Source organism: Pseudophryne corroboree, chromosome 2 (genome assembly GCF_028390025.1).
Source record: "Pseudophryne corroboree isolate aPseCor3 chromosome 2, aPseCor3.hap2, whole genome shotgun sequence".
NCBI classification, from domain to species: Eukaryota; Metazoa; Chordata; class Amphibia; order Anura; family Myobatrachidae; genus Pseudophryne; species Pseudophryne corroboree.
Genome location: NC_086445.1, coordinates 804469198 through 804488424, shown reverse-complemented (window position 1 = coordinate 804488424; position 19227 = coordinate 804469198). Strand labels below are relative to the sequence as shown.

At 45.4% G+C, this 19227-nt stretch overlaps 1 long non-coding RNA gene across 1 annotated transcript; it reads right to left on the bottom strand.

The window, feature by feature from the left end:
* Positions 1-628: 628 nt before the first annotated feature.
* Positions 629-15391, bottom strand: LOC135049360 (uncharacterized). Its single transcript, XR_010241124.1, has 3 exons — positions 15212-15391; positions 1362-1653; positions 629-822 (listed from the first exon to the last, which is right to left on the bottom strand). It is a non-coding gene; the product is annotated as an uncharacterized LOC135049360 (long non-coding RNA).
* Between the last annotated feature and the right edge of the window lie 3836 nt (positions 15392-19227).

Here is a 19227-nt window from a genome sequence, read left to right as displayed (position 1 = left end):
ATACAACACAGGAGGAAATCAGGAATGTCTGAGACAGTATATATTTGTGTTAATGACGAATGGTACTATGACATTAGATATTATGGATCTAATTGTAATTCCTGGGAAGCTGTGGGGTGGCAAGCAGGATACTATAGTGCAAGACAAAGGTTTTATTTGTGGGACATGTATAAAAACCCAAAATACCAGCCTAAAATTGCTCCCCAAAACAAACCTTTAAAGCCCCATACTGCCACTTTTAAAGATATGGTGGCTATTACTAACCCTACCTTTGAAGACACCCTAGCTATTGAAACTGGTTTCTCTGACATTAATTTTTGGTTGGAATGGATGAAGTATAGTGCTAACAAACACAATAAAAGCAACTGTTATGTCTGTGGCAAATCTAGGCCCCACCTAGGTACAGTGCCCCTTAATATACCCCTAGAACAGGAAAATTGTTTTTTTTTCAGCCTTTTTAATGACACCAAAACAAATGACAGTCAGTGCGAAATGTGGAAAAGGGAATATCCCATATTGTCAAAAAATCCCAACCCAGGAAGCACCATAACCATATATCCTGGAAACTATACCTGTTATACATCTAACACCACCACAGGGAGAAATTTAAAAACCTTCCCACCAGGGTATTGTGCAAATAAGCATATTCATACTTGTAACTTTAATTCTTGTAGGCATTATAGTTTATTGTGTAATTCCCTGTGGAAAGAAACTTACCTCCAAAGGCATTGATAAGGCCCTGATGTATTATGATATAACCACCAGTCCTGTCACCTCCTCTGATAGTGAGGGACCCGACGATTATGTCCAATATCTCAAGAACTGGAGGAACAAGAAAGGAGCCTCACTCAAGAATCATGTCATATAATAATCATGATTCTAAGAGGGGATTGAAGGGTTACCTCTTCTGTCTTGGTACATATTACTTTTTATATGATCAGTTTCCTTGTGGTGGTTACAGTATAAAAGTGAATATTTCTATTTCCCTAGTGAAGGGTTAAAACATGCTATATGAACTCTTATGTGTTTGCATGGATGCGTGCTGCCCTGTGCTAGGTGCCTTTGTCTCTCATACAGATACCAGGCCTGTGTGGGTCTGGCATCCAAGGTCAGTTCCATACCAGATGAAACTTGTTCTTTCTACCCAAATATACTGTGTTACAAAAACTTTGTTAAATGTTTGAGAAACTTGTAGAAAACCCATATATGGACATCCGCCTTTTCTGTTCTGCCTGGTAACTATTAACGAGCCAATGGGAGTGTAACGACATGTCAGTTACACCCATATGCATTGTCTTATATACTTTTGTTAACTTCATAATAAACAGTGTGAATTTTTACTGCTTGTGTTGTGCATGTACCTTGTGGTTAAAAGTTTACACTCCAGACGTCTAAGAGGCCATCACATCGAGGGTTAAGATATAAGGGCAAATCCTTTCAAGTTTAAACCTGGAGTAGGCCTGGAACTGGAAAATACTGAAACTCGGCTGGAGACAGTATGCTGGAACTGGATTGGAACTGGGTAACACTGAGACCGGGCTGAAATTGGTAAATGCTGAGATCGGCTGGGACCGTTATAGAGTCAGTGGGTGCTAGGATGACACAGCACAGGAGTCCATAGGCAGATAGTTATCAGCGAGAATCTCTGCAGATCTGTGGATGACAACAAAGCATTGACATCAGGAAGTGTTTTTTTGCAAGATCTTTATACTTCTGGGTGACTGCAGATTGGTTGGGAGCATCATATGATGATAGACTGGCTTCCAGATCACCTGATCCAAACTGTCATCGCTGTGTCCATCTCCAACTCTGGGGGGGAAAAAAAACTCTGGTGTGGAGTCCACTAAAAACTTGCAAAGGGAATTGAGATAATACCACCATAACAGCTCTGCAGTTCAGTTCTAGCACTTCTAGCTGGACACTAAATTCTGCAAAAATCAGAAGTCTGCAAGCTCCATAGTCTGAGAATTCTCAGGAGCATTATCAGTCAGCAACTTGGAACACAAGCACATGCTGTAGCTTGGAAGCTAAAGCATACCTCCCAACATGACCCGCTCCAGGAGGGACACAATGCTCTGCTTCTGGACTTTCCTCTTAATTTATGATTACCGGCACCTGTGTTGGACAGGTTAATGGATAAGAAAGGTATTTCACCACAGGTGATGGTAATCACAAATTAAGATGGAAGTCCAGGAGCAGAGCGTTCTGTCCCTTCTGGAGGGGGTCATGTTGGGAGGTATGGCTAAAGTCTGCATGGAGCTTAGCAAGACAGAAATCTTGAAACCACTGCAGGACTGGAGGTAAGGCACAAGGAACAGTTAAGGTGCACACACAAGGCTGAGATTCTGACTAAGTGCCAATTTTGACTATGCGATTTCATTTGAACCATACTTACCGACTTTTTTGCTGCTCTCTCCGGGAGAGTGCAGCCAGGTCGGTTCGGCAGGGGGGCGGGCTGCAATGTGTGTGCAGAGGGGGGGTGGGCCGGGGGGGTGACTATGGGGATCGTGTCATGTAAGCCCCGCCCCCCCGCTGTTTAATACCGCTATTATGGCATTATACAGCAGGGGGCGTGGCTACGATGACGCGATTCAACAAGAATCGCATCATCGCCTGCCCAGACCGCCCACTTTACTCGCTAAGTGGGCGGCCGGGCTTGGGGGGACCCCTGTAATCTGGAGACTTGCCTGCTCTTCCGGGGGGCCGGGAGGGTCACCCGATTTTCGGGAGCCTCCTGGCCATTCCGGGAGAGTAGGCAAGTCTGATTTGAACTCCCCGGAGCCCAGAACCACCAATTTTACTTGCAATTTTGCCTATACACAATTTTGACTATACTAGAAACTAGATTGTACACAATATAGTCAAAATTGCCTTGCCTGCACAGTCTTTTTTCTTGGGATACCGACCCCACGGGAGCGCGCATTGGTATCGCAAACTGTATACACATGGTGCAATATGTGCTAACTTCTCTTACGATTTTAACTATACAGTCAAAATTGTAAACACACATCGCACCGTGGTGGTCATTCCAAGTTGTTCGCTCACTAGCAGTTTTAAGCAGCCCGTGTAAATGCTATGCCGCCTCCCACTGGGAGTGTATTTTAGCCTAGCAGAAGTGCGAACGAAAGGATCGCAGAGCGGCGGCAAACTTTTTTTGTGCAGTTTTAGAGTAGCTCAATACATACTCAGCGCTTGCGATCACTTCAGACTGTTCAGTTCCTGTTTTCACATCACGAACACGCCCTGCGTTCGCCCAGCCACGCCTGCGTTATTCCTGGCACGCCTGCGTTTTTCCCGAACACTCCCTGAAAACGGTCAGAAACGCCTTCTTCCTGTCAATCACTCTGCGGCCAGCAGTGTAACTGAAAAGCTCCCATTGGCTAGTGTGCACAAGAGTCTGGGGGCGGGCTTTGAAAAGAGTGGAGTCAAATGCAGCATCCTGGGTTCAGTGGTGCCTGTAAGGAACGCAGTGGTGCCGTTCCCAGGGGACCTGCAGCCAGCACATATGTTGCATACACCCCCTGCATGTATGTTCATATGTGCTAACCCACTCCCCCCTGCACGATGTAGTGTGAGCCCAAGGGCTTCAGCTGCCACTGCTCCCATCCCATTCAGTTTCTCTTCTAGACCCCCTGTGTCTCCAGCCACCTTCTATCATACTCCCAGTATGCACAATGGAGCCCCCCTTGTGCACCGAATAATGGGTGTGGCGCACCCATGTTTTCATCATTCAGGGGGCATACTCAGCATTCTCAAAGATATTTTGTGCTGCCCCCGGAGACATTGACTGCACTGCCGGCTCAATGACAGGAGCCGGGTGTTGAAGAGGGATGCGGTCAAGATCCCGCCGGTCGGAATCCCGACATCGGGATCCCGACCGGCACAATCCTGACATATTCTCCCTCTGTGGGTGTCCATGACACCCATAGAGGGAGAACAAATTAGTGTGCCGAGCGTAGCGAGGCACCGGGCCCGCAGCGCGATGAGCACAGCGAGCCCGCAAGGGCCTGCGTTGCGCTCGGCCCCCTGTTGAAATTGTGCCGGTCGGGATCCCGGTGTTGGCATTACGACCTGCGGGATCTCGTCCGGCGGGATCTCGTACTGATCCCGTTGAAGATAATGTCATAGTGCAGCACCCAGCTCCCTGTCACTGCGGAGGAGCCGGCGTTTTATTGTCATTCCCTCCAAGGGTGACACCGGGGTGCAGTCCGCACCACTATAGTGACAGTATGTACAGTACTGTGCAAAAGTTTTAGGCAGGTGTGGAAAAAATGCTGCAAAGTAAAACGGCTTTCAAAAATAAGTGTTAATAGTTTATTTTTAGCAACAAAATGCAAAGTGAATGAACAGAGGAGAAATCTAAAACAAATCATTATTTGGTGTGACCATCCTTTACTTTTAAAACAGCATCAGTTATTCTAGGTACACTTGCACACAGTTTTTGAAGGAACTCGGCAGGGAGGTTGTTCCAAACATCTTTGAGAACTAACCACAGATCTTTTGTGAATATAAGCTTGCTCCCTTCTGTCTCTTCATATAATCCCAGACAGACTCGAAGATGAGATCAGGGCTCTGTGGGGTCCATATAACCAATTCCAGGACTCCTTGTCCTTTTTCTGCATAAGTGAAGCTTACTCAGATTGGCCATAGGACCCAAGCAGCAGATGCAGACTCTGGGCCTGGCACACACAGCAGTCGCCGGGCAACGACCTGAAGAAAGTGATCGCTAGCGCAATCGCAAGAAGATTGACAGCGGGGAGGCGTTCCGGGGCGGATACTCACCGTTTTCTGGGCGTGGAGATCCGAACGCACGCATGTCCAGGAGGGTGGTTGTCTGACGCCAATTCCGGGACCTTCATCGCTGGATCCATCACACAGGGTAAGTAACTGCAGGGCTAGTCTTGTTCTGCACAAAACTTTTTTTAGCATAGTAGGGCTGGACAAGCGATCGCAGCCCTGCTACGGTAAAATACACTCCCCCATAGGCGGCGTCTAGTTGATCGCACGAGCAGCAAAAAGTTGCTACGTGCGATCAACTTGGAATGACCCCCTTAGTTCCACAACAGCTGGAGGGCTGCATGTGGAGCACCTCTGCTAGAAGGTTTGACACATTTCCCCCATAGTCTCTTGGAGATATTACTTGTTCTCACTGACAGCTGTGATGTCTGTAATTGGGGAAATTAAATAAGCCTAGAATTTAAGGACTTCTGTGACTTTATAGACACTTAACTGATACACAACGAAATTATTGCACTCAAGGGTAGATTCCTCAAAGTTTGAAGAGAGATAAAGGGGGACATTTACTAAGCAGTGATAATAGCAGAGAAGTGAGCCAGTGGAGAAGTTGCCCCATCAACCAATCAGCAGCTCAATATAATTTTATAGTATGCAAATGATAGAGGTTACTTCAGTGCTGATTGGTTGCCATAGGCAACTTCTCCACTGGCCCACTTCCCCGCTCTTATCACTGCTTAGTAAATGTCCCCCAAAGTGGAGAGAGAGATATAAAGGTTGAACCCGATGGGCATTCTGCCTCTTTTCAACCTCATTAACTATGTTACAAAGTACAAAGCAATCAACTTCTGTAATTTTACATGCTTTAAGCCTGACTTTGAGATATATGTAAACCCGATGGTTTATGTACATCAACGTAGTGGGGCACCGCCACATGAGTAGACCCACCCTGCATGATAGATAGACAGATAGAGATACAGGGGGTCATTCCAACCTGATCGCACGCTAGCTATTTTTTGCAGCGCTGCGATTAGATCAAAACTCGGCAAAACTGCGTATGCACTGCAGTGCGCAGGCGCGTTGTACGGGTACAAAGCGGATCGGTGCTGGGTGATGGATTTAACGAAGAATCCATTCGCACTGCCGATCACAAGAAGATTGACGGGAAGAAGGCGTTTGTGGGTGTCAACTGACCGTTTTCAGGGAGTGGTTGGAAAAACGCAGGCGTGTCCAAGCGTTTGCAGGGCGGGAGTCTGACGTCAATTCCGCGACCGGACAGGCTGAAGTGATCGCAGCGGCTGAGTAAGTTCAAACCCACTCAGAAACTGCACAAAACTTTTTTGTACCGCTCGGCTACACAAGCGTTCACACAATTGCAAAGCAAAAATACACTCCCCCATAGGCGGCGACATTATATATATATATATATATATATATATATATATATATATATATATATATATATATATATATATATATATATATATATATATATATATATATATATATATATATATATACACACACACACAGGCGGTCCTATAGAGAGGGATTGCTATCTACCCACTCCCAATAGATAAGAACCAGGCGGCACTCAGCGAAAGGTGAAGCTTGTACCTACATGTTGGCACCACGGCAGTTGTAATTCATCAGGGGAGTGCTGACCAATTCCACGTTTATATATAGAAACTCACGCCGATGTACAAAATACTCTCAATCCCAATGCTTGCGGCACTGTTTCAGCACTTTTATTGTGCTTTTGTCAAGCCGTGCTTGACAAAAGCACAATAAAAGTGCTGAAACGTTGCCGCAAGCATTGTGGTTGAGAATATTTTGTACATTGGAGTGCCGCCACTTGGAGTTCGTTTGTTTGCTGTGTGATCACCAGAAGGGGCCACGCCTGGAGGGCACCCGGCTAAGTAATTGTGTTTCATCCATTTCAGTGCCGATCTGTGGAACTTTGTATGTATATATACTGTGTGTGTGTGTGTGTGTGTGTGTGTGTGTGTGTGTATATATATATATATATATATGTGTGTGTGTATATATATATATATATATATATATATATATATATATACACACACACACACACATACACATATAAACACACACACACACACACATATATATATATACTGTACAGTACAGTCCGGATGCCACCCCGGGTGTTTGCAGGACAGGGCACAACAGTTCGGGTGCCCCGAGCTAAGGCAACCTGGGTTTAGGACTGGACCAAGAGGAAGCCCAGGGAGGTGTTGGGACACAGCAGGTTGTCTATTTAATGTTGTGTCAAAGATTATCTGGCGGTTGGAAATTATAGTATTGTATTGCTGTTGATACACAGAAATACCCTGAAATTTCATGAGATCCCATCCATGCAGGTCCGGTCCAGGTATTGGCTTCCAGCAGGTATTGGCTTCCAGCAATCAGGCACACCTGTGCCAAACTTTTATAAAGCTCGTTAGGGCAAGGGCCAGGGCCGGCCCTATAATTACGCACATTACGCAGACGAGTAAGGCGCCGCACATAGAGGGCGCTCACTCAGTCTGCAGTGCTAGCAGCGCTCAGCACAGCCCAGTATTACTCACTGTGTCTGTGCTGCTGCGGCTGCCTGCTTGGCGAACGCGGCTCCTCCTCCCTGAGTCCCTGTGTGCATATCTGTAATGAGTGGCGGGATGTCATGACGTCACACTGCACATTACAACATGCGCAACCTGTGCGCTTGGGCAGGACGCCCGCCGCGCCATTGCCGCCAGCCCGCCACGAGTCACTCACTCACCACTGTCAATGTCATGATAGTGGAGCGTGCTGTGCTGCTTGCCACAGTTGCCTGACCGCGTCCGCCGCCGGAGACATCTTTGAGCGGGTCCCTCCTGCGCACAGGCCGCACTGCTCGGGCTTCCCTGCTGGCTGGCGCTGCCCGGTTGACAGAGTGAGGAGGTAGAGACTGAAGTCAGTCTCACGCAGTGTGCAGTGCAGAAACTTGTTATCCTGATTCATGGGCTGGCAGGCTCAGTGCAGGGCCGGCCCTATTAAAGACTGCTCCCTCTGTAATAATTATAGACGTGTGTGTGTGTGTGTGTGTGTGTGTGTGTGTGTGTGTGTGTGTGTGTGTGTGTGTGTATATATATATATATATATATATATATGTAGAAGACGGTCCGGCACTCCAATAACTGGTGCATTTGTCCCTGGTGCCCTCACTTTCCCATAGGTAAATGCAGTAAAGATGATGTGCGGCACTCAGGATTGAAGAAAAGAATCACCACCAGCGTAATGATCAACGTTTCAATTTTACTATGAAAATTGTCATCAGGATACAAACAATGTTAAAAGCTCACCTTATATCCCGGTCACCAGCGTGAAATGTAAAAATGTAAATGCTGCATACAAAGCGTCCCCATAATACATGGGTAATTAATTAGGGCTACATTAATAGATCCAGCTATCTGATGCCCGCATCGATTTATTACATGTCTATTGGCAGTCATACAGACTGATTGACACAATAGTTGTGTTTATATAACAGCTGCATTCTACATTTTCCCCTTCATTTTTTGCTTGATAGCATTAACAAACATCTCTTGCAGCTGTGGAGGACTTTACTAATAGTGCCACCACATTTACCCATGTATTATGGGGACGCTTTGTATGCAGCATTTACATTTTTACATTTTCACACATTTTCATGTACCCCTTTACTACTTTATTATTTCATCTTTATTATGCCCAATGCCAGCCAGACTTGTAAACATTCTCCTTATAAGGTACGCATCTCCTTGCATTCATTATACAGCCTGACAACCACGCAACATTGCCGCCTTGCTCCCCCCAGGTGTGTTGCATCGGGTTTCCATGGTGACGGGTCCCTGACGCGAGTCGCGCACAACGCGATTACGTCATCACACAGCGCCACACGATCGAGCGGTTCCCCGCCGAACGAACGCTGCACATCACACTTCACGCTGGTGACCGGGATATAAGGTGAGCTTTTAACATTGTTTGTATCCTGATGACAATTTTCATAGTAAAATTGAAACGTTGATCATTACGCTGGTGGTGATTCTTTTCTTCAATCCTGAGTGCCGCACATCATCTTTACTATATATATATATATATATATATATATATATATATATATATATATATATATATATATATATATATATATATATACATACACTAACACACATATATACACACAGGTTGAGTATCCCATATCCAAATATTCTGAAATATGGAATATTCCGAAATACGGACTTTTTTGAGTGAGAGTGAGATAGGGAAACCTTTGTTTTTTGATGACTCAATGTACACAAACTTTGTTTAATACACAAAGTTATTAAAAATATTGTATTAAATGACCTTCAGGCTGTGTTTATAAGGTGTATATGAAACATAAATGAATTGTGTGAATGTAGACACACTTTGTTTAATGTACAAAGTTATAAAAAATATTGTCTAAAATGACCTTCAGGTTGTGTGTATAAGGTGTATATGAAACATAAATGCATTCTGTGCTTAGATTTAGGTCCCATCACCATGATATCTCATTATGGTATGCAATTATTCCAAAATACGGAAAAATCCGATATCCAAAATACCTCTGGTCCCAAGCATTTTGGATAAGGGAGACTCAACCTGTATAACTAAAATTATGCAAGTGAATATATTTTTATATATATGAAAAAATAATTTTCATGATGCTGTAGCCTGTACATGATGCTGTAGCCTGCCCTATCCTCCACTCCCGTACTTCTTCCGATCCACGGTGCTCTTGCGAAGCACACGGGGGCCCTTTCAAAATTTTGCTATGGGGCCCATAAAGGTCCAGTTACGCCCCTGGCCGCCAGCCACCAGCCCCTCACCGCCACCAGCCGCTCACCCTCAACAAATGGCGGTCAGAGGGACCTCACCGCACCAAGTCAGGTAATGTTCCCCTGCTGTCACCCTCTCTCCCTGTCGTTGCTGTCACTCTCGTCACTCTCTCTCTCCCTGTCGTCACTCTCTCTCTCCCTGTCCCTGCGGTCACAATTTCAGCTCATTCAGTGTGCTGTAATGTGAATTTTGGCTTATTCAGTGTGCTATAAAGTGAATTTTGGCTCATTCAGTGTGCTATAATGTGAATTTCAGCTCGTACCGTGTGCTATATTGTGAATTTCGGCTTGTACCGTGTGCTATAAGGTGAAAGGGGCACCAGTACTAGATAGTATAAGGCAGGGCTGGCCAAACCGGTCCTCGAGATCTACCAACAGTTCATGTTTTCCAGGCCTCCTGGAGATCTGTAGAATTGTCAGTTAGGAATGAATGCATCACATCTTAATTAGTAATGACTACACCTGTGCACCAGCTAGGTGGTCTGGAAAATGTGAACTGTTGGTAGATCTCGAGGACTGGTTTGGCGAGCCCTGGTATAAGGGGTTCTAATACACTATACACACCTCCTTTGAATGGCCACGCCCCTTTTCGGGAGCGCGCCTTTGGCACGCGCATAATTGCATCCTTAACTTTTCCATACCCCCACTTCAAAGTTTCCACTTTAACCACTGTGTGTGTATATATGTGTACATGCTGTTTGTGAACTGGTGCCTAATTAAGGTACCCATTGAAACTTGCTGTGAAAAGTCTGTTTACTATGCTGTGGAAGTAAACGGTCTGCATTTCTTCATACAACTGTGTCAGCGTCTTGTCTGGTGGAATGTCGCTTGTTACAATACATACACACACACATATACAAAAAGCACTAATCCACGGCTCTCTCAATGTTCCTAGATTTGGGGTGCAACATGGTATGTGACCACATTGTTTAAACAGAAATCACGGGGGCTATGACTTTACTATATTACCTAACAATAATAAACGGGAGTTTTAATTCATATATTTATCAATGCATTGAAGCCTACAGCCCCTGACAAGGGACCCCACTTTACTGCAGGTCCTAATCTATTGCTCAAAATAATTACCATAAATATTGCTAACACTTGTGTTAAACTTTAGGTATGCTATTGGTCTAAAGCTCACATCAATTTACAGTATATACTGTAAAACATTGATAAATCCAAAGCAGCACAGCAAAAGGTGAAACAATAGAACCAAAGTATGTAAATATGTAATAACACTTGATTCCTAAGGCCAAAAACATGCTGTGGAACTAGCTGTCCCAAAGTAAATTTGCTTTAAAAAGGTGTTAAGATCAATGATTTGCCAGAAATCCACTTAGCAGTCTCCACCAGAATGGTAGAACGTGGGCGTAATCCAGACATGTAGCACAATCCAATAGAAAGCAATCCAATTTTGTTATTAAGGTCTGCGGTTATTAGTCGCAAAGCAGCAGTATCAACTAATGTAGGTGAAAAGCATTTCCCTTATGGTTAGTTTGTTGCATGGCCGGGTTACAATTTAAATACAGGCCTGTCTAAGCATCCCATACAGCTTTTATATAAATGCAAGAAAGCCGACTCAAACTTACAGCTAAATGTAATAGCAACCGAGTTCCGGAGGTGTGGAACTTTTGTGTGAGTCGGCCTGTTATTTTAACGCAGCAATCATTTACAAGGCACATCCAGGTTGGTTTTGACTTGTAAGTGCTGATTTAAAAAACATGGGCAGACTAGGCAGCAATAAAAAACATAGGGGAAGAGAACAATATATAACATAGGGGAGGCAATACAAAATAGGAGGGGGACGACATAACTATTATGATTCTTGGACTTACTATGGAGGAATCACAGAAGAAAAGGAGTCCAGGAATCACAAAAAAGATATAGAGGAGTATCTAGAAGAAGAAACTTGATTGAGGAAAGAACAATTCACTGTAGTTTAATATCCAATTGGTAAGCTATAATTATTTGTGGTAACGTAATAACAGTATTTGTAATCCGCAAGGAGAAATGTGACATAGTCGTGGTGAGGTAATTCACAGCAAGGACGACTAGTCGTGGTGAGGTAATTCTCGGCAAGGACGACTAGTGGTGGTGAGACAGTTCACGGCAAGGATTACTAGTCATGGTGAGGTAATTCTCGGCAAGGACAACTAGTGGTAGTGAGGTAATTCACAGCAAGAATGACTAGTAGTGGTGAGGTAATTCTCGGCAAGGACAACTAGTGGTAGTGAGGCAGTTCACGGCAAGGATGACTAGGCGTGGTGAGGTAATTCACAGCAAAAGTTCTCCCTGCCCAGGGCACGAATGGCGACTGCAGGAAATTTCAGTTAAATGGTAATATTGCAGCAAGATGGAATTGCGTCCAGTACAGTAATTCAGAAGTCCTTCTCATTGCTCAGAGCATGATGGACTGGCAACTGCAGGAGGGTACAGTTAGATGGTAATACTGCAACGAAATACCAATAGTTCTGGAGGAAAAGGCAAGATGAGAAAACACCTGGTACGAATCCACAGGATACACGGCAGGACACTCCAGACAAGGCACAAATCGGCAGCTTCACACTAGTTGTAAATATAACCGACAGGGAGGAACTGGTCAGATGGACCTATACATGAGAGTCCACCAATCAGGGCAGCAAGAAGCACTCAAACTTAAATGAATAGCAGCTGTATAGCTGCAAGTCCTGGCTGTCAATTTTGACCACCTCACAGCTCGTAATATTGTTTTCATCCACTTAAGGCCAAAAGGTTGCACCGAGGTAGCTGGACGACTAAGCTAAGCGACAGCAGTGGGCAGCAAATACGTAGCAGTTCAACTTCAAATTGGCACATTTAGGAAACAGAGTTTCACTGCAGTGGCAGACAGGAAGGCAGTTTAATCAACTATAATGTAATATTTTTTATTCCAAAGCAAATTTATGAGGGAGGAGGGGTTAATATGGGCAATTGGCCATCAGGTTTTAGCGGTTAATTGAGGATACGCTACCAAATTCCATCTCCTTTAGCAGAACAGCAATTCCTTGGCTTTACTGGGACATTTACAAAGAACATTCTTGGCCTACAAAATGCCATAGTACCCACTAATTAGTAACCACTTACCATATGGATGTAGTGGATGGCCTGTAAAGAAGGAAGGATGGATTGATTAGTAACTTGATTAAACTTAATATTATTTTGGGATGAGATGTGTGTGCTCTGCTTGGGTTTTCCCACCAGACTGATTCCAAATCGAGCCAAAACGTCATCATCCAAGCGTTGGATCTTGCAGGTTTTGGATTCCATATATGGGAGCCGCAGCCGGGGCTCAGCACAATTTCACTCCCGTCCTGCCAGGATGTCTGCAATAAAGTGGACTCCCCTCCTAGGGCCGGTACAGCAGGCTCCCCTCCTGGGGATTTGCCACTCAAGACCTCTCCTGGGTCTCTGGCACTAGAGACCCCTCCACATGACATCTCCAGCTGAACAGCTCTGTATGGAGACTGGCAAAAGATTAGATCTGCAAAATGCTTGTTATGCTTCAGAAAGAGGAGCACGCAGACCACTTGAACCCTTGTTAATCATTAACTGGCTGCACAGCATTAGGACCTGCAGTAACACATGGAGGCCTTCAGTGTATCAGAGTGACTAGTAAGTCTTTTCTGAGGTGCGGAAGTGTAGTTTCCTGCTGGCTGTTCTGAAGCTGCAGTAGTACTGGAATAAAAGTCAACCTGGGAGACTGCAGATATTTTCATAAGGAGTTCAGGCAAAATCATTAGCACCAGCGGTGCAAGTGTGCGGGTATGGGTGGGTACGGTGTACACTTAAGAATTTAGCTGTGGGTACGCCGTACCCACACCGACGGGCCGCCGCTCCCCGTCCCTCCCTCTGCTGCTGATCGACGCTCCCCACCGCTCACCGCCGCTCATGTGAGGGGAGAGCGCAGCCTGCACCCCTCCTTCCCCTCAGTCTCCGGCGGGAGCGGGCGTCTTTGTTCAATTCAGCGCCGCCCGTGACCCAATCAGAGCTCGCACCGCGAGCTCTGATTGGCTCACGGATCGGAGCTGAATTGACCTGAGACACCCGCACCCTCCGGAGACTGAGGGGAAGGAGAGACGCAGGCTGCGCTCTCCTCCCCTCACACAGACAGGATGGCAGCGGTGAGCAGGGAGGGGTGGGCATGTCCGGCACTGGGGGGGGGGGGGGGGGGGGGGGGCATGTATACCTGGCACTGGGGCCATATCTGGCACTGGGGGGGATGTATACCTGGCACTGGGACCATATCTGGCACTGGGGGCATATCTGGCACTGGGGGGGGGGGCATGTATACCTGGCACTGGGAGCATATCTGGCACAGGGGGGACTTGTGTACCTGGCACTGGAGGCATATCTGGCCCTGGGGGGGGGGGATATCTGGCACTGGGGGGGACATGTGTATCTGGCACTGGGGGCATATCTGGCACTGGGGGGACATGTGTATCTGGCACTGGGGGCATATCTGGCACTGGGGGGACATGTGTATCTGGCACTGGGGGGACATGTGTATCTGGCACTGTGGCCATATCTGGCACTGCGGGGACATGTGTATCTGGCACTGGGGCATATCTGACACTGAGGGCATATCTGGCACTGGGGGGACATATGTATCTGCCACTGGAGGCATATCTGGCACTGTGGGGGCATTTGTGTATCTGGCACAGTGGGGGCAATGTATATCTGGCACAGTGGGGGCATTTGTGTATCTGGCACAGTGGGGGCATTTGTGTATCTGGCACAGTGGGGGCATTTGTGTATCTGGCACAGTGGGGGCATTTGTGTATCTGGCACAGTGGGGGCATTTGTGTATCTGGCACAGTGGGGGCATTTGTGTATCTGGCACAGTGGGGGCATTTGTGTATCTGGCACAGTGGGGGCATTTGTGTATCTGGCACAGTGGGGGCATTTGTGTATCTGGCACTGTGGGGGCAATGTGTATCTGGCACTGTGGGGCAATGTGTATCTGGCACTGTGGGGAAACGTGTATCTGGCACTATTGGGGTCATATGTGTATCTGCCCCTCCCCCCATATGTGTATCATGCCCCCATTTTCATTGGCCACACCTATTTTTTTGCCACGCGCGCACACAGTACCTGTATGACATTTTTTCGACTTGCACCACTGATTAGCACCTGTGCAATCTGAGCACACAGCAGGCAATGTCTGTTTGCACGCAGCATAGGCAAACATTTCCACTCGGAGGAGGAACATGCCTGCATAATCCAAGAAGTTCTGCAGTTATTACTAGTTCAGTTAGAGAACGCAAAGTGACAGACTCTTCAACATTCTCTGGTTTGTATGGCTGGGGCATTCTGTTACAAACTCCCCTGGAGTGAAGCAGAACCAACTCAGAAATCAGTAATAAATACAGGATGATATTCCCAAATAAGTAGACATGGCAAACTTGATAATGCATACAGGTAGACAATGCCAAGTATTCAGGATATCCCATTAACTTGATAATGCAGACAGTAATATGCAGACAGGTAACTTGATATACTGTATACAGTAAAGGTAGCAAATTGCAGGCACAGTTGAAATGATCAGTCAAATAAGGATAACAAACAAATATGGTAACCTGATGAGTAGCAGGGTATTCTTTGGCTTAAGCAAGCACAGGAGTTCATAGGCATAGTACAACGTCAAGAACATAGGTTAGCACAAAGTGATATTCATCCATACTGTGGCAAGAAACAAGACTGTGAGATGCTTGGTGGATCCAGAGAACCTGAAGTCCATAGCAGGCATAACATAACAACAAACATTAATGCCTCAGCACTGAATGCTGAGCCCGTGGAGATTAAATAGGCCAGAAACCAGGTGTTTTCCATGCTGGTAATTGGATCACAATATCCGACACCTGACCACAATTCCAAGACAGAAATGCAGTGTCTAAGCAGAACCAAAAATTGCAGCACACAAATAAGCTCCCTGGTGACCCCTAATGGTAGGGAAACATACTGCTAGGAAACATAACAAAATACAATAGACAGAAATACAGTACCGGTATAATGTACAAATATACAAAAATTCACCAACAAACAGCCCATAATTAAAAGGAAAGTGGTGCAAGATGGAATTGTTCATGGGCCCTCCCACCCACCATTCTGTTGTATATATTCTCATGAGAGTCCAAGCAGGGATAGCCAGTTTGCAATGATTTCCTTGAGTTTTCTAAGAGGTTGTCAGCGGTATGCCTCTTAGTGAAACCAGTGAAACACACAGTAGCCTGCCTCTGAATGAGCTGGCATTTGTTAGATGCTGCTTGTGCTGTTTGTGCTGCTGAAGGCAATATACCTAACCAGTAGGCTGTCACAGTCATGTATCTTTAGTTTGGACACTAAAACCAAGCAAGCCTCCTCTAACCCGCAGAAATTCTAACAATATACATTTTCAACAACTTTCCACTTCTCTGCAACAACTGCTCTCACCAATCTCTACATTTACTACACCTGACACTGCTGTATCACACCTGCACCAGACCCTAGAGAGTGCCCTTGATGAAGTGGCTCCAGCTACCCATCACACTCCACGTAGGCTTAGATGCCAACCATGGCACTCTAAATCAACAAGACACCTACAAAAACTGTCACGTAAAGTAGAACGTCAGTGGCGGAAATCTCAGAATCCAAGTGACTTTCTCACATATAAGACTACCTACCACTCCTATCGTCAGGCCCTGGACACTGCCAAACAAACATATTTCCAATCTCTCATCTCTTATCATGCCAACAACCCCAAGCGACTTTTTAATACATTTAAATCACTTCTTTACCCTTCCTCACCTCCCCCACTAGCTACTATCCGTGCACAAGAACTTGCTTCCTACTTCAAAGATAAGATTGATAAAATCCGAGATGAAATGGTATGCTCTAACTCAGCCAGTGACCTGCTCAATCCCCTACCTGAACCCTCTGGAACTTTCTCTTCATTTGATCCCACAAGTGAAGATGAAGTATCAACACTCTTTTCATCCTCCTACTCCACTACCTCTCATCTTGATCCTATACCCTCACAGGTCAGTAAAACTTTGTCTCCTGTGCTTATCCCAACCTTAACTAAAATCTGTAATCTCTCTCTCTCTACTGGTATCTTTCCCTCTCTGTTTAAACATGCAGTCATTACTCCCATTCTAAAAAAACACAACTCTGACCCAAACACACTCTCTAACTACCGTCCCATTTCTCAGCTACCCAGTCCCTCCAAGCTACTTGAGAGGCTTGCCTACACTCGCCTTACACACTTTCTTTTTTTTTTTTAACATCAATAAATTTTATTGAATTTTATAGTAAATGCAAAAAGAAAAAAAGGGGGGGGGGGGGGGTACAGAAGAAAAGAAACAGGGTGGGGAGGGATGTACATGTCAATGAAATGCAACATACATACATTTGAGACAGTTAACATATCGCCAAGCAGGTATTCAGGTATCCTAGCCATATTAACAGATGAAAATGTGAAGGGATAGTTCGATAGGGTTTTGCCTTTAGGGAGAAAGCAATTGATAACATTATACACATAACCGCTAGAACAAACCAAAGGGATAGTATCAGAGATGGAGCATCAAGAAGTAGAAGGCTCCTCATTCAGACTAAATTGTAAAGGGGATGTCTTCCCTGGGTGTGATATGAGAGCGGAACCTTCCCCCTCCGTGACGTATTCATGCCAATGGAACCATCGCATAATGGGAGAGGAAGCAGAGGAAGAATAAGGCACACATTCGGTTTCCATGATATAGTGGAAATGAACTTTATGAAACACTTTTAGAGTAGGAGGGACTACCGCTTGTTTCCAGGCTTGGGCCAAGGTTGCCCTTGCTGCTATACAAATGTGTCCCAATAAGTACCTTTGGGAGGCTGAGACCTCTAGGGGATACATATGTAGGAGAGCTAAAGTTGGGGATGGGCTTAAAGATAGACATAGCACTTTATTTATCAGCGTAAATACTTCTGCCCAGAAAGTATGAAGAAGAGGACACGACCAGAAAATGTGATACAAATGTCCTATTTCTCCGCAATTTCTCCAACATAGTGGTGAGCAGGAGGGCCAAAATGTGTGCAGTCTGTCCGGGGTCAGGTATAACCTATTCAATAATTTAACATGCATTTCTGAATGGTTTAAGCAGCGTGACATGCGGAATGTTAATCGATATAATTGCTCCCATTGTGTCTCTGCTATGGAAATACTTAAGTCCCTCTCCCATCGCTTCTGAGCATTCGATTTTTGGTATGGGACCAATGAGATGAGTGTATTATACCAATAAGTTATATCTTTAGTTGATGTAGGCAATATCACGCGGGATAGGATAGACTGAGCTAGAGAGCTGGGGGGAGTTTGTACAGTGGGTAGACTCTTAAACCAGTGTCTGATTTGGAAGTAGTGGAATAGTTCAGTACTCGGGAGGGAGAATTTATCCTGCAATTGGGCAAATGAAATGAAGGCAGTTCCATCTAATAAGTCTCCAAGGGTATGAATATTACATGCATTCCACGTAGAGACATGTAAATTGGGAATCAATTTACTCACTGCTTTAAGTGAAAGGGCAGTGTAGGGGGTAGTATTGCCAGGGAGCTTACTCATCAAATTATCCCATATTCGTAAAGAGGAAGCTGTAGAGGGGAGAATGGGCAAGTCATTGGGACGTAGGGCTTTAGGAGTCCACAGCAAATCTGCTAATGGGTATTTTGTACTACCGTCATCCTCAATGTGGGCCCACAAGGATATGGGGTTGGAGGAGTTCCAAGATTTCAGTTGGGCAAGCACACACGCTTCCTGATACATATTTAGGTCGGGTAATGCGAGACCTCCCCTGTGTCGAGGTAGTATCATTCTAGCATGTGCCAATTTTGGGGGGTGCGATTTCCACAGATATTTTGTCAAGACAATTCTACATTTATCGAGATATGGTTTGGGGAAAGTATAAGGTATAGTGCGAAATAGATACATAAGTTTGGGTAATAGGGACATTTTAAAGGCAGCCAACCGACCCAGCCAGGATATTTCATACAAGAGCCACGAGGATGTCAGGGTCTGGAGAGTGAGTATCAGGGGAGGAAGATTTAAATCGAAAACAGTAGAGGAGGTAGGGGGAATATGTATCCCTAGGTATGTAAGTGAGTTAAGTTTCCAGTTGTATGGATATTGAGATCGGAGAGCAGCCGTGAGTGTATCGGGTAAGTGGACAGGTAAAGCGTCAGTTTTAGTTGTGTTCAGTATGTAGTATGAGGCCTCACTGAAGCCGTGTAATATCGAATGTAGATGCGGGAGAGAAGAGGAGGGTCGAGATACAAAGAGAAGAACGTCGTCGGCAAAGAGACACAACTTATGGGAAAGTCCCCCATGGGTCAGGCCGGGGAATGCAGCATCCGCTCTGATTTTAGCCGCCAGGGGTTCAATGCCAAGAGCATATATCAAAGGTGAGAGGGGGCAACCTTGGCGGGTTCCATTAGTGATTGGGAAGGCGTCCGACAAGAATCCATTGCTTAATACCCTTGCTGACGGTAGAGTGTACAATGCTAAGATTGACGCCAGAATCTGGGCTGAGAAGCCAAATTTAACTAAAACAGTACGCATGTACAGCCAATTTAACCTGTCGAA